Here is a 15,961-nt window from a genome sequence, read left to right as displayed (position 1 = left end):
TACATACAGATATACACCCCACACAGAAGTGGCTATACCAGGAAAGACATTTAGCCTTATACAGTCTGAAACTGGGATTCTCCATTGCAGGGTGATGAATTTATGAATTCACTTCAAAGTTACGAATAAAATAGCCTCACAGAGGTTGATTTCATTTTCCAAGCAAAGGGGGAAGGATGACACCAAATCCTCCCCTGAATGGAGAAATAACAAAGCCAACATGTCATGGTGGAACAGCGTGTAGGGCCTGTCGCCTCCAGCATGGCTGCCTCACAAAGGCCATCAGAGCTCCGCTGAGACTGCACAGAGCCGAGGCCTGTCTGTCAGTGCGTGGGTGGATATGTGTGTGTGTGCATAAGGGAGCATGAGAGGGAGAGGTGCCTACTTAATGCTGACTGGTCAGTTCCTGGCTGTAGGACCAGATGGTCCAGTTTGGCCTCTGATTCCTTAGGCCATTGTCCAGGTAAGCATTTGTCTGCGCACTCATGCACACAGTATGTGCAAATATGCACATACACAGACATAAAGAAAATGTTCCCTCCCAGCCAATAGTTTAGTTTTCAGTTCCTTCCTGAAAAACTTTCTCTCACTCACATTTCAATTTACAACCAGAGCCTTTTTTGTGAGTCCTCCCACCTAAATTTTGGAGAGTGGAAAAATGACAGAAAAAGAAACTATGAAGGAAAATGTATGAGGTATGAGTGGGCACACAGAATTAAAGAAACACATAAAAAACTGAATTTAGACATACAGTACCTATATGAGCATTGTCTGTAACTGACAATGGAAAGATGTAGAAAAACTGCATTCTAAATGCTAATTTAATATAATGCATTTTTAAATGTTTGCTAATTTAATTGTCAACAGTTATGACTTCACTTATGGCGCATAATACAGGAGAATAATATAGCTGTAATTATATGTACTGATATCTCATTATTCACAGTGTTATAGAACATTCTTTTACTGTTTATGCACCAGTGAAATGCTTCACAGTCATAATACTGTCTCTAAATATGTCCAAAACTCACAAAGACACGGTTCATTCTAGAACTTTAAGATAAGATAGTTTACAGAAATGTTACTCGAGTTCCTCCATGCTTTTGCCTGCATCTCACTGATTATTGGGTGGATGACACCCAACATGAAGAATTATGTATAAACAAATGCAATTTATAAGTGTAATAAATACTTCATATTTCATTGTAATTAAAACAGTTTATATTGTCATTATCATTCATCATTTGGTAGATAAGTTACATGCTGTGCGCTTCACATTGGGAGTTATACTCACAAATGGATTAATTTAGATCAATAATATTCATTATATGTATAGCTACATTGTTTTACAGTTATAAACCCTTTATGAACCATTTATATGCCAATTGTGACAACCCATAAGCGATAAAGTGCTAAAGATCTTCCAGAGTTCTCCTTTGGTCCAACTGCATTTACTCTCTGTGTCCTTCCTCAGCTACAGTAGGTGTTACCTTCTGTCTTCCAACCCCTTTCTTTCTTTCAGTCTCTACCCCACTCATCTCTTGTTTTTGAGGCTTGTACCTTTTCCTGCCATTTTATTGGCTAGCCGGTGACACACCACCTCTGGGAACACAGCCACAAAAGATCAAGCACGTCAAACTACATAAAGATTGGCTGACCCTTCCTGGCACATGACAAAAAAGGCGCCATGTGAACTCTCTCTCTGTTTACTTTTGCTTCCCTGACCGACAGTACAGCCGTTGCTCTGTCTGACAACATCCCTCGTCACAAAGTTAATAAACATATGGGAATTCCAGACATGACTTGCAAGCGGTATATTATTGTCCATAAACATTTTTAGGAGAATGTTTAAAATGAGGTCTCACACATCTCAAGGTGATCTTCTACTAAATTCAAATGATCCATTCGTCCACGCCTCTGTGCATCTAGGACTGCGCCCATTCCATGACCTGAAATGTAGGCCGTATCATTTCATAACACACCTAATATTTACAGATCAAATTAGTACAAGGCCAATTCAGCGGGGCTGCACCTTTACTTCAGAAGTGCATTGACCCTACGCATGCATTCGTGCACACTCACTCGGGCACACACACTACTTGCTGCCTTGTTAAAGCTTTTCGTGACAATAGGACCTTTTGTGCATTTCCTGACTCAGACTGGAGAGCAAGGGACACTTTCCGGGGATTCTTCTGGTGCATTATCCTTGAAACACTACACACATGCAGTCAGGCACAATCTCCGACTAAACACTCCCAAGGGGAAATAAATTGATTTGATTTAATTTCACTAATTAGCCGTATGCCGTCATGAACTGGACTGCTGTGTAGGCGGACAATGAGACTGTTTGTGTCCCGTGCTTGTTGGCTGCAGCGTGAGTTGCGATACGATCAAAGCTGGTTTTCCTTTTGCGTAAAGCATCCCACCAGTTTTCTAATCATAGCAAATTTGGTTAACACTGGGCAGCAGTTAAATATTACGCTGTGAATACAAAACTCAGTCAAGATTTTGTTTGCTTCTTATATATATGCTTGATCTTAGCTTACAGATTTCTCTTTATTAGATCGAGGGACAGTTCCTCCAAAAGGGGCTCACACAAGATAAATGGTTGGTGCAACAGTATGTTGTAATGTAACTCAGCCTTCTGGTGTGCATGAACACAAACTGAGCTACAGCAGGCCATTAGTTTTTGTCTCTTACAGTCTCTAAAGTCAAATGAAAAAAGGAAAAATAGCTTTGTTTGAACTGCTTCTCAGCTCATAAACATGCACCGGGTGACATGTATTCACGATGCTTATTCAGGGACCACACAAACAAAAATAGGTTGGGAATCTCTGGTCTATGGCACAGAGTCTTAAACTCCGCACTTTATTTGTATATTTTATAATACAAATCTCCTCTCCTCTCCTCTCCTCTCCTCTCCTCTCCTCTCCTCTCCTCTCCCACTTCTCAACTAATTGGATGATTTGGCACTAAGCATTAAAGTGTGTGTTTATTGGTCGTCTGTGCGTTTGTGTGCATGTATTGCATAACCCTCTGTTTGAGGAGTGCTTGAAAAGGAAGCAGAGCACTTGTCCTAGGGTGCTGTCAGTCGTGCCACTGAAACCAACTGTGGGATTAAATAAAGAGAGAGAGAGAGAGAGAGAGAGAGAGAGAGAGAGATGATCTAGGAGAGGCACACAAAGAAAGAGGGCTGTGAGGATGCACAGCAGGGCCTCACATCACCCATGGGCCATCCATCTATTGGCCCACTGGGATGTGGCGCTCAGGATACGACAAGACCAGCTGGGGAGATGAGGAGACGGATAGGAAGGCAGGCAGGGAATAAAGGAAGTGGCAGAGACAGACAGAAGAGTGAGCTGAAGACTGAGTTATAAATAAAAGGGAAGATGAGTAATGGATATGAGCCAGTTATCTTTTTTTTCATAGCTCTCCGCTGAAATCAATCTAGTAAACAGTGTGTTTTGTGACATTCAAAACAGTCGCTACAGGGCTCACAGGCCAACTAGAAGCCAATGTATATTAAATAATATTACTAATAGGAATTGGATTGGTTTATATTGCATTAACTTCTTTATAGCAGCTATTCTTCTGCTCTTTGAGGGGCTGCAAGGCTTTGATATGACATTTGGCACTTTATACCTGTAGTATTAGTGACATCCTTCATACTGACATTTCACACGATAATTTCAAAGGCAGAGAAAATAAAATGCCAGTGGCAGGGTAAGGATGATGACCAAACCAATGGTTCAGAGCATGAGCTTCATACCTACAGCATAATGGCCGAATTGTGGTTAAATAATCTTTTGATATTCATGGTTTTTTGTCAGAATAATTTCAAATCATTACATTTTAACATCACCACAGGCCCTGAAAACCCTTTTTCTCAGTCAAGCTCTTACCATGGCCAATGGAATCTGACATGAATAGAAACAGTTCTAGTTATCTCACTTAGACTTCTGCATTTATGTTTTTGTTGTTGATTTTCAAATTGTATTGAAGTGAGTGAGGCTCACTTAGAAAAAGGTGATGTCACATAATTGCAGTGCACCAATCATAGTTACGGTTTGAGAGTATTACATTTTTTACATACATTTGACATCAGTAACTTTCAGGACACCCAGAACCAGTCAATATAAAGGGTAAAGTCACACTAGCAACATAAAATCAGCTGTGGCAGTATAATATGCACTTCCTACTTCCATCCCATATTTCCATATCGCAGGGTAATCATTTTAAACACGGTCTCCTGCTTCTGAGGTTTGGTGCGGTGGAGTCATTTTGTACACATCCTTCCTGTGGGAGGTCAAGATGAACAAAACTGTCTGTGTGCAACTGTTTTTGTTCTCAGTTCACTGTTGGTGTGTTTATGAATTACTCATTTTTTTTTTAATATTCACAACATTTTTACATGTGATTGCAGGCAAAATTGCCATAAAGTCTGTGGAGATATTTGCAGTGACCACCATGAATCAAAAGAACAAAAAACAAACCACTTTTAAGTATGATGGGGTAGCTCAGATGGAAGCACCTATCAAAGTTTCATCCAAAGACTGATCTGATGCAACAGAGTAATGCAATCACATCTGTAACTTGTTGTTTTGTGCAGTGTTTTCCACATCCACCAACACTGACACAGCATTAAACATGTTTTTCACACAAGTATGCTCAATCAATTGACCTTATTCCCTCTGAGTGACCCGAGACTCCCCCTTTGTGGTCAAACCTCATTGGCTGGATTGCACAATAACAAAAAAATGTTCACACGCCTTAAACATATTGCTTGTGCAGTCACTCTAACATGATTTTGTATTCTGTTTCACCATGTGAGGCTGTCAGGGAAAGTCCCATTGAAATGATTCGATCTCTAAGACAAATGTATGTGTTTGGCTGCATGTTTGTGTATATTTATGAGACTCTTTAGGTGGATATCAACACACGTGTGTCCACATCAAGGCCTACCCTTCAGGACAACTCATGGATTATTAACTTGTCTCTACAGCTACCTGTTGTCAAACTGCGTAAGACTGAAAACACCCGCAAACACTCAAATAACGGCACTGACGTCATTATCGACAGCAATGGGGAGCTGTTTATGTACTGTGTTTAAGTACTGCATAAAGGTAGAAGGGGAGGATTTAGTGACATAGAGGGAGGAGACTGGGGAGGAAGGGAACGCGGTAAATGTTTTGGTTTTGTTTTGGAGCATGAGCAAAGTGTGTGTAAGGTTTGGGTGAGCATGGAGTATAAACATACTGGAAGAAACTGCGTGTACGCCCTGTAAAGTGAATGAATGAACACTGGACTAAGGTTACTTCAGTACAAATGCACACACACCCACCCATGTACAGCGCATTAGCAGAGAGCATTAACCCACAGAGGGCAAGTAGTGTTTACATTCACTGACAAGCTATTAGACAACTTTATAGAACATATTTTGCAAATCAAAATACTCTCACTGAACAATAATCTGCATGCCCTATTTGACTTGTATCCTTTGTACTGAGATTTTCTATCATACTTTCAAAGCCGGAGAAAATTACTGTAAAGCTGTTTATCATTTTGACAGATTTGCTTGCTCTGCCAGTGGCAGCATGAGGATGGTGTTGCCATTCGCTCAGCTGGTCAGGCTGCTGCCCTAAACATTAGTTCAAAGCAAGATCTGCAGAGGTTTTGACGAGCATATGATGAAATCTGCTGTGGATATTTATGCTGCCTTTTGATTAGTTTGTGACTAATTGACCAATTAGGTCTTGTGTATTCTGAACAGTCAGTCAAGTCATTGTGTTTTCTAGTAAATGTGGTGATGTACTATAATAAAGTGTATGATATGGTGAGGTCTCGTGGACCAAAGTGATGTATTGTATTGTAAGTAATTGTGTACAATGGTATTATGCAGCATTGTGTGCTATGGTACGGTATAGTATGAATCGCTATAGTGTGGGAAATAAAAGCACCTTATTGATTATTAACATTATTTTGAAAGGGCACACAAGTGACTGAGTAAATTTCCGTTTTTGAGTTATACATTTACAGTTCTGTTATCTGTTGTCTAGCTGCCACTTCAATGGCATAGATGCCGATGGATACATCTTCTAAACAATCCTGTCTGGCGTGCTGCTGATTTGGTTTAAAATGTAATAAAAATAAATGGAGATGAACAGGAAAGGTTAAAAGACAATGAGACAGGAAAGGATAGAGACTGGGTCATCACCTCCTCATGGGCTGACTACGAGACTTTGTGTTTCCTACCTTATTTAAAGAGCTGTGCTGACCACAGAGTTGAGTGAAAGTGTGTGTGTATGTGTGCTCTCCAGTGGTTAGAGGTTATGGTCTGTATAAACAGGGAAGGGTTTTATGCATCACTTCTTTTCTGATTCTTTTTCGCCCCACAGATTTCTAAGCCACTACCTCTTCCATAGATGGCATCAGATTGCGTGTGTAATGTGTGTGCTTGTATTTGACCTGCAGGACATCAGCTCAGACTGTTGTCTCCATGGCGAGAGCTGCTTCCTGTCATCGGAAAGCTGAACTTCCTGTGCTGAAGGCGCTGTTACTGTACAGTTGGTGTGTGTTCTGCAGGTCGTAGTGAACATTTTTCAGCACCAAGCAATGGGTATCTCCATGCATTAATGTACATCAAATAGAAAATAAATATCATATCCATTTACTGGTGTTGGGTGATGTAAATGTAGAGCATTTACTCCTGACCCAGTAAAACCTCACAGACCATATTTCATGCTATTGTTCAGATGCCAGCAGGCTGGGGAGACAGAAAGAGCATCCGGGAATCTGTTTCAGTCCACAAGACGTCCAGCACACTTTATGACTCAGATTTGATTCCTGCTATAGCACAACACGAAGAAGACAGAGCTGATCTTAGTAGAAACGGGTGGGTGAACTTTGGGGCGAGGCTAAAGGTGGAGGAAGCCTCTTGAAATAGCAAAGGCAGGCCAAAGCTATTGTTTGAACTGCTCCAGTGTCTGTTCTTTTCCTCCTGTAGAATACTTTATCCCTGTTCGCCACACCCCTGAACTACTCTGACTGGACAGTAGACACACAGGCACCAGGGGGGAAACTACTTTACTGCATGCTATTCTTTGAGGATGGCTATTGTAAAACACTGATAATGGACAATAGGAGCGTGCTTTCAATAAAAGAAATTTTGCAACTGAGAGTGCCAAAGTTAGCCTCAACTTTTGTTATTTTAGTTCGGTATGTTTTAAATAACATTTAATACATTTTAAATGAAACTACAGTCCTTTTAACTCTGTTATTGCATATATCTACAAGCAATACACGACAGATACAAATACAGAACCTTTTTTTTAGTTAAATCAGTCCCTAGTTTGACTTCTTATTTCCACTGACACTAAAGCCCTCTAAGCACTGCACTTGAATCATCAGCAGATGCACAAGGGGAACTCATAACCTTTTCCTACTTAAGTTGCATTCTTCTAGTGGCTGTGCTTACATAACTATGCACATGCATGATGTTTTGCAGTTTAAAACGCAGATAATCTATGGTGAAAAATGTCTGCTTAAGGGCTGCACACTGACAGTATCAGTGACTACATTCTTAAGTATGTAGGTTTCAGATTCTTACTGGTTCTACAAATGTTTTATGAAGGATATTCAGCACATTTATTAGTCCTGAGGGATGGACAGAGTGTGACACGCTGAATGTAAACATGGCTTTGTTGTTTGTTAAAAACTCCACAGGGTACATTTAAAGGTGAACTTTGTAATATATGGCCACACCACCACCACCACACCACATTTCTTGATTTGTCTTTGCACGATCGTCTCTGGTTTGGTGGAAATAAATCCTCGGTTCATTGAGTAAGATGTGAAAACACCTGCTGTCTGGTCTGCTGATGCGTGACTCTTGGTGTCCTGTCTTCTCATCCCCAGTGTCATAGCCCTCAGTGGAGTCACTGTATCCCCTGTCATCAAACTTCCACCAGTGTCGGTGACTGGGTCCAGTCCTCGCGGGGAGGCCAGCCATGTTTGCAAGGAGACAGCTGAGCCAGTTGTGGTGAGTTCCTTTGCCTGCTGGGACTCAGGCTCCCTACATGATCCGAGATCTTGATCCAGGCAGATCCAGTCACAGCTAACTGAGCTAATAGCAGCTACAGCTACAGCCAAACTACAGCAAAGTGTGTAGTGAGCTACATTTGGCTCTGGTGATATGCTGCCTTCTGTATTTTTGGAGATACATCCAAAATATGTTCATATTTGACAGGATGCTATTTAATTCTAAAGCCAGTTTTGTTGCCAGTTTTGCCAGTTTAGTTTCTGTGACAAGAAACACTTAAAATATGAAGGTTTTCCCCCAAGGACACCTGGTCATGGGTCCTCCTGTAATCCTTTGCTTGAAATACTGACTGCCCTGCAGAGACATTGTGTTAGGTGCCTGGGATATTTTGGCTGTCTGTTTGGCATTTGTGACTGACAGAGTGGGAGACGAAAAGTAGTGACGTCCACCTGACTTTTCTGTCTCCTGTCTCTTTAGAATCTGTTTATCTGCTTTTATAGGCTCTCTCATAGCCCTGTCAAATAGTATTTTAAAGTGATTGTTGACATAAATAGCAGAAATTGTTGCTATGTTTTACAGTTCAACTCAAAAATCAACCAAGCAGAGTTTTCTGCAACTGACACTTAAACCGTTGAATACAGCCGTATCCCATCCAGCGCCTCACACAGGATAAAGGACACACTGACACTTGTTTGACCCAGGTCTGATATATATCAGAAGTCATCTGTGCGGGCAAGACTGTGACAACAGCTGTGTTGTATCTGATGAAACTGTGCCTCTGACAGTACATGACATTTCAGTCAGTATAACACTGTTCCCTGTATGGTGAGGCAGTCAGCATCTTTACGTAATAGCTGATATGTATCAAGCAGAACTAAGAGGGAGGGAGAGGGAGAGGGAGAGGGCGAGGGAGAGAGGCAAGATTGCAAAGACCTCCCACAATATCTGAAAAATAGGATATGTGCATGTGTGCTACCAAATCTAATCTTTCCATAAGAAGCAGTAGATATCACAGCAAAGATTCCTGGGATGCCGGAGTTACAGAAGTGAGTTTTCAACCAGAAAAGTTGCTGCCTACTCAGCGATTAGATAAAAAAGAAAAGACTCTGATAGCAGAGGTGTCGTTCTGAATTGGATTTCCACCACTCGAACCTGGACTGAGTTCTACTTTAGTTTTTTTAATCTTCTCTGGGTGCCAGGACAAAGAAATGTGTAATAAATCGACTATCAAATACTTTCCTGTGATTGTGATTGTCTAAACTTTATGACTCATTGCATTGTCCTGCGAGGTGAATCATGCCCATCTGGAGTATAAAGAGAACAAATGAGACCCGGTGAAAGAATCTGAAAATAGCATCTGTCCTTTTGGACAGTTGGCTCAAAAAACTGTCTTTCTCTTCCAAACAAAAACACCACACACACTGCAGATGCTGCTAGAAACACACAGGCACAAAGGCGGTTAATTAGATATTACAGTAAAAAAATAAGAAGTACTGTCTCATGTAGGTACCATTGTCCAATAAGGGAGTCCTGGTTGACCTGCAACACATTTTCACAAAATTTTTGATTTGTATTAGCATTAACTCAATAAAGTTTTGATACAGGAGTGGGAGACTGAACCGTGATGTAAATATGATAAAATTATATAAAATGAAACAAAGTAACACTGGATTATATGCATGCATTGTTTTCTTCAAATGTGAGAATGGCGGAGCCTGCCACCGTGATTAAGAACTAACATTTAAAGAGCTAATTTCAGAATGTGGATATATGTAATGGCTATTGCTGCAGAAAATCAAAAAACAATGTCACAACCAGGATCATATCTTAAATAGCTTAGTCACCACTTTAAATTAACAAATGGTGTCACTTGAATAAATAAAGAAGACAACAGCATACACCACAGCCCTCGCTGAAATAAGTGACCCTGATCCTTTCACTCCAAAGACCAATCCAAAGACCCCCTGATGCAACTGTGAGGGCCGTGATGTAATGTCAGTGTAACTGCAGTTATCGCCTTTGGCACGAGTGTATAATGCAAAAAAAAAAAAAAAAGTCCAACTGTGATGTTAATATTCACTGATAGGGAAAGACAGAACAAGCTTATGAAAGTAGGTGGAAGGCATTCACTGCAGTCCTCTGCCTTCCCATCCTACGATTCACATCTTCTAGATGGTCATCATTTAATTAGATTTTTTTCCTCCAAAGAGGAAGATAGGTGATAAATAATAAAAGGTAAGGTATGGAGGAGGAGAAAAGATTCACACATTTCTCCCCTCTGACTTCTTTCTCCCCTCTATCATTCTTTAATTCAGTTTTAATTAACCCAGTCTCTTCTTCTACAAATTTTACATAATTTTTTGCTCCTATCTTTGCATCCTCTGCAGATCTAAGCTTACATATCGACACTTGTGCTGTATTTCTCAGTGAGAGTACAAGTGCAAGTGAGCACACTGCTGATTTATGAATCTGAGTATCCTTGCTGGGGCTACAGACTCATCGCCAGCTCAGAGAAACTAATTACTCTGTCAGTTGAAAGCAACATTCAAGAGAGGGGAGGCAGAAGTGGATGAGGAAAAGAGGAGAGGAAACGAGGAAACTTATGTAGGTGGAGGAGAAAAGGATGAGATCAGAGGAGAAGAGGAGACAGAAAGATAATTACTATATTGTAGAAAGAAAAATCCTTTAAAGGAGCTAATGACTATGAAGAGCAGAGGGAGGAGAATGATGGAGAAGCAGAAGGGAAGATTTGGGTCCTGATAGTAAACAATTTAGTGGAAAAATGAGAACAGCGGAGGGAAATATACAGAGCAAAGCAGGGAAAGGAGGGAAATGCCTGCTAAGATAGAGGAGTCAATTAGTAATGTGTGATGAGAGGGGAAGGAGAATAGGTAGAGACAGAAGACAGAGCACCCCCCCCCCCCCCCCCCCCACACACACACACACACACACACACACACACAGAGAGAGAGAGTAAAGCAACCAGTAGTAATAATAGTAATTAATAGTAATGTCTTATTTCCATCACTGTTTTTCCCAGTATCTCTTGTTTCTGTATATGCCTGCTTTGTATTCTGTCTGCTTTGTATGCAATATGTGTCCAGCATCCCCTCATCTGCCCTCTGTGTGTGTTCCTGTGTCGTGTGTGCACGTGAATTGGCATACCAAGATGATTCAGTCACTGAGTAGTTTCACCAGGCCAGCAGTCCACAGACCTGTCCTGGGCGCCTATTGGTTCGAGGGATGTGCTGCCTTAGCCAATGAAATTGCAGCAAGATTTTGTGGCCATTTAGGTGAGAAAATACAGATAGGAGAGAGAGAGAGCGAGAGAGAGACATCAGGTTGGATGGTTAAAAAGGTGCATTAGCGAACAAGACAGTAGAAAATGTGCATAGAAAATGTTTGTGTCACTGTTTTCCCCAGCGTATGAAAAGAGAAAAGATGCTGCATAATGACACTCTAGAAGCCTTCTGATGAGGCACCAGGAGTGCTCAGCACCCAGCACTTATTTAGTATTCTTTCTGCCTCCTTTTATTTCTCCTTACTCATGCCTCTTAATGGTTAAAGAAACAAACTGCAGGGGCCAAAGAACCACAGTCTGCAGTCAGTGTAGTTGCTGGTCTTTGTGCTCCATATGTGGATTAAATGTGCACAGTCATGATGAAATCTCTTTCAGTGCAGCCCTTAGAAGTGATGTGATGGTGAGCAGATTTTACAAAAGTGAACCAACACTGTACGCATAGACTGTGCAGAATTTAAAGTTCCATTCTATCAAACCTGATTATTTATAATAAATATAGCAAGCATTTTTTTCAGCTATTGTTTTCAATGTCACTGGTGGGGATCACACTTAGCATATGAGATTTATAGGACATGAAATAGGACATGATTCATTAAACAAAAGCAGGTTGTTTACTGTCTTAGGTATGAAAGCGATGTGATGAATCCTATCTAAACAGATACATAAGGTATTCTTCCATTGAATTTTTTGACAGAGTGGTTAATCATTGTGTGCTTTCCGGTCAACACACGTGTTAGTATGAACCTTGTGTTCTTTGTGCAACTTTATCATTACAGAATTGCGCAACCTTATCACTCCAGTAAAACACACTTGCCATTACCAACAGTAACCAAAGGTGTCACAAGACAACAACACCAACGTCTAAGTTTAATTCAGCGTTCAATGGCTGATGAACTGATGTATGATGTATTGTGCTGTTTGATGTGACATTCAGTGAAACTTAAGGCTGTGAATGGACTTTTTCAGCATTTGTCTTTAAGTTCAGCTCTCAACCTGTCTCATACTAGTAGACTTATTTGTTATCATTTACAAAATTATGGTAATAAGGAATAATCAATTTAAAGTTTTGGCTTTGAACACTTCAGCAGAATGTAAGCAGGGAGGTATTATGTGTCCCTTGAAAAGTATTTTTACAAAATAGTTGCGGATGACTCCATTAGTGACCACAGCAATTTTGTTCCTTGCGAAGTCACAACGAGTCTCTTTTGTTCTGCCTGAAACTGCATGTCGCTTAAGATTGACTCTGGGGAAAGATGAGAACTGTTCTGGCCTCTAAGGTGTTGTAGAGGACGACTGCATTACATAACTGTGCTCTCAGACTCCACTTTGCTGACTTTATTTTCGCTAGGTAGAATCTTAAAAAAAAATTAAAGAATACCAGTAGAGGAGAGTGCACTTCCTACTCATTTGTCACTGGTAAAGTTGGAGGTAGGGAAATGTCAGGTTTTGGCTTTGGAGTTTGTATTATCATTTCTTCCACGGCCACAGGGGTCTGTGTTTTTCTTTTTGTTCATGACAAAGTGATGTAGCAAAGTATCTGAATGATTCATCACAAATCTTATGCAAACCTGAACAAACAAATCTTGAAAATCTTACATACTCACATTGTAGAGGCTGATTTTTTTTTTTTTTTTTTTGCAGGTGTCAAAATTTTCTTTCATTTTTTGTATTTTCGTTTTTCACTTTTTGTCAGGAGAGACTTATTTTTCTTCCTCTGCTCAGTATTCCCTGGAACATGGCCGAAACATTTCCATTTCAAAGCATCGCTGCAGTCTCTAGATGAGTGTGTGTGTATATATGAAAATGCATATGTGTGTGTGCACGCACGTCAGCGCTTAGGGTTTTTTTTTGTGTGTGTGTGTGTGTGTGTGTGTGTGTGTGTGTCAGGCTGCTGAACTCCGTGACGAGGACAGCTCTCTGAAATTCTTCGCTCAAATGTTCAGTGACATCTTTGTTTGCCTCTTACCCAAGAGCAAAACTGTTATCTTTTATACCCTCTTCAAAGGCACACAAATGAAACGGGAAGAGTAAATGCACTTTTTTTGTCCCAGGGAGGAAGTAAGTGAGGTGAACAAGGGACAGAGAAAGAGAAAAAAGCAGAGAGTCCTCAGCCAATCCCTGTCCAATCTAAAACATTTTCCTCTTTTGTGTGCGCCTTGTGTGTGTTCAGCACTGCTGACCAGTTTACTTTGTATTCTAAAAGCTTACTGTCTTGGAAAAGAAGAGCCAAGTCTTTCCAATTACTAGGCTTCACTGTAAGCCTGACTGATGTTTTCAGTGTGAAGACAAAATTGAACATACCCATTAGACAGCTAAAACTAACTGAGCACAAATCTAGTAATTCAAATAACCACTGTGTTTTTGAATACATCGTTGCACGTGTGTGTGTGTGTATGTGTGTGTGTGTGTGTGTGTATGCGCACAAAAGCGAGTACTTCTAAAGCACATTATGAGACATGGGCAAGACTAATGTGAAGATTATGTTCGTATCCATGAAAGGATTATGTGCCAATAACACAAATTTGACACGCCATTTTCACCTGTTCATCACTGAGCTGAGGTGTGAAGTGTGGTCAAGCAAAATAACTAACAAGAGGTTTTTTTTCAACCTTCAGTTCAGCAACCATTTTTCTTGATACTGTTAATCCATCACAAAGCACAGAATAGTTGATTTGTTTAGTTTATTTGCTGGGTGAGCATCCTTTATTCAAATAAATGGGTGTCCTTTTCCTGCATTTTCTATTGTCCACACTTGTAAGAGTTTAAGTAGTCCTCTACCTGTTTGACTGCTCTGTCTTTTATGGCATGGGCCAGTATTACGGGTACCAGACAAAATAAACCAGGTTTTACCCACATATTTGTTTATTCCCAAAGAAATGCATTCAAAACTGAACTTTGCAAACATGTGTCAATTGCAAAATGTTCGGTACACACAAATTACTCTGCTGTGAATATTTTGAGGCTCGTGCATTTCTTTGAGTCTGTGTTTGCCTCTCCCGTCGTTCCTTTCCCTCAACTCAGGCTGAAAATACACATGAATGAATGATGAAGGTGTTTACAAAATAAACAGGCGAGTGTGCATGTGTGTCTGTGTGATCTGAAGTGGAATAAGCAATGTGTAGTCATGTAGTGGAGGCGGGTGTGGGTGTAATATAAGAGTCCAAAACAGCCAGAGCGCATATATAACAAATGCATCTAAAACAGAGGGAGTAAAACAGCGAGCCTGAAAGATGAAAGAGAATAAAGAAGCAGTAAAAGATGAAGTGTTTCTCACTGGGGGCTACAGCTCGACTCGCTCTGTCTTTCTCTGCATTTTCCCTGGACAGTAAGTTCTGTTTATCTTTTCGGCTTATTTTTCTCCACATTAGCAAGTTTGTGCAGAAGTGGATGTTATTGCCTGTCTGTGCTGTATTTTTATTAGATATATATCTTTTGTTTTTACATAAAATTATTTCACTTAATTTGCAATGAAGAAGGAAAAGAAGCAGGTGAAAAGACTTAAAAGGATGTATACCTCACCAACTAGTGAATCAGTCCAGTCGAACCCTGCAGAGCTGGCAGTGGATATTGTCCTTCTCAGCAATAACTTTGAGAAAGGAATTTAAGGGACAGGAAATGCCATGAAAAAGGAAAACCTTAACCAGACTTTTAGGGTCATCTGTCCAGACAACACAAAGCTCAACTGATAACATATCTCAGTCAACATCCGGTAAAAGGGTCACAAAATTCAACACAATACATCTATCACTGGCACATTAATGCTAAATTCATGACAAGCCTTTGGTGTGCTAAATGCATGCATTTGGTATTGCTAATGCTGTCATATATATAGCATACTGAAGTTTATGTGGTCATACGCGTAAAACTGTGTGTTCATCTTCACAGTAGAGATTCATGCTTGCAATGCTGAACCGCCTGACAAAGTTAGCTTGCGAACTGATGACCTGGTTAGACTGAAGAGTAAAACCTGCCTGGGTTCACTGCTGTGTAGCTAGCCGAACTAACTAAGCTTGTTAATAAAACAGTCCCGGCACATCCAGGAAACTGGTCCTCCCAGGACAAATAAGCATCAATGCCCATTTAATACAAGGGCTTGAGACACTATGATATGGCCCAGAAGAGCTGAGGGGAAAAAAACAAAATAAAATTCACAGGGACAAAACTTCTGCCTCGTTTGAACTTTTGATCTTGAATCTGTTTGTGGTGTCCGGATTTATCGAAAAGTGAGACATTGATGTGGAAGGTGAAAAAAAATCTTCATTTGTGCCAAAGAGCTCAGATCTTCTTCTGCATTATGGTCTTCAGTGCAATTCAACAAAACCCAGATGCCTTCTGGGTAGCGCCTGATTTGATATAAAAAAGAAATTCAGCTGTTCCAGTCACTCCACTCCACCTTTTCTTATCTGCACAGTGTAACCAGCATATTCGTCAATTCCAGTCATAGTCGATTTCCCAAAAAACCTTTTATCAGGGAAATTCCAAAAAGGAACGCGCTAACCTTGAACAGCCTCCTTTCAGACACAGCTATTGTCTCTCTCAACCATTTCTGCCTAAAAAAATAACATGATCATTTATTAATATTATTATTTAATCACCACGTTTGGTGAGTTTATGGTTCGTTC

Source organism: Scatophagus argus, chromosome 19 (assembly GCF_020382885.2).
Source record: "Scatophagus argus isolate fScaArg1 chromosome 19, fScaArg1.pri, whole genome shotgun sequence".
Classification (NCBI taxonomy): domain Eukaryota; kingdom Metazoa; phylum Chordata; class Actinopteri; family Scatophagidae; genus Scatophagus; species Scatophagus argus.
The sequence above is the reverse complement of the archived record's forward strand: the minus strand, read 5'-3'. Positions refer to the sequence as shown.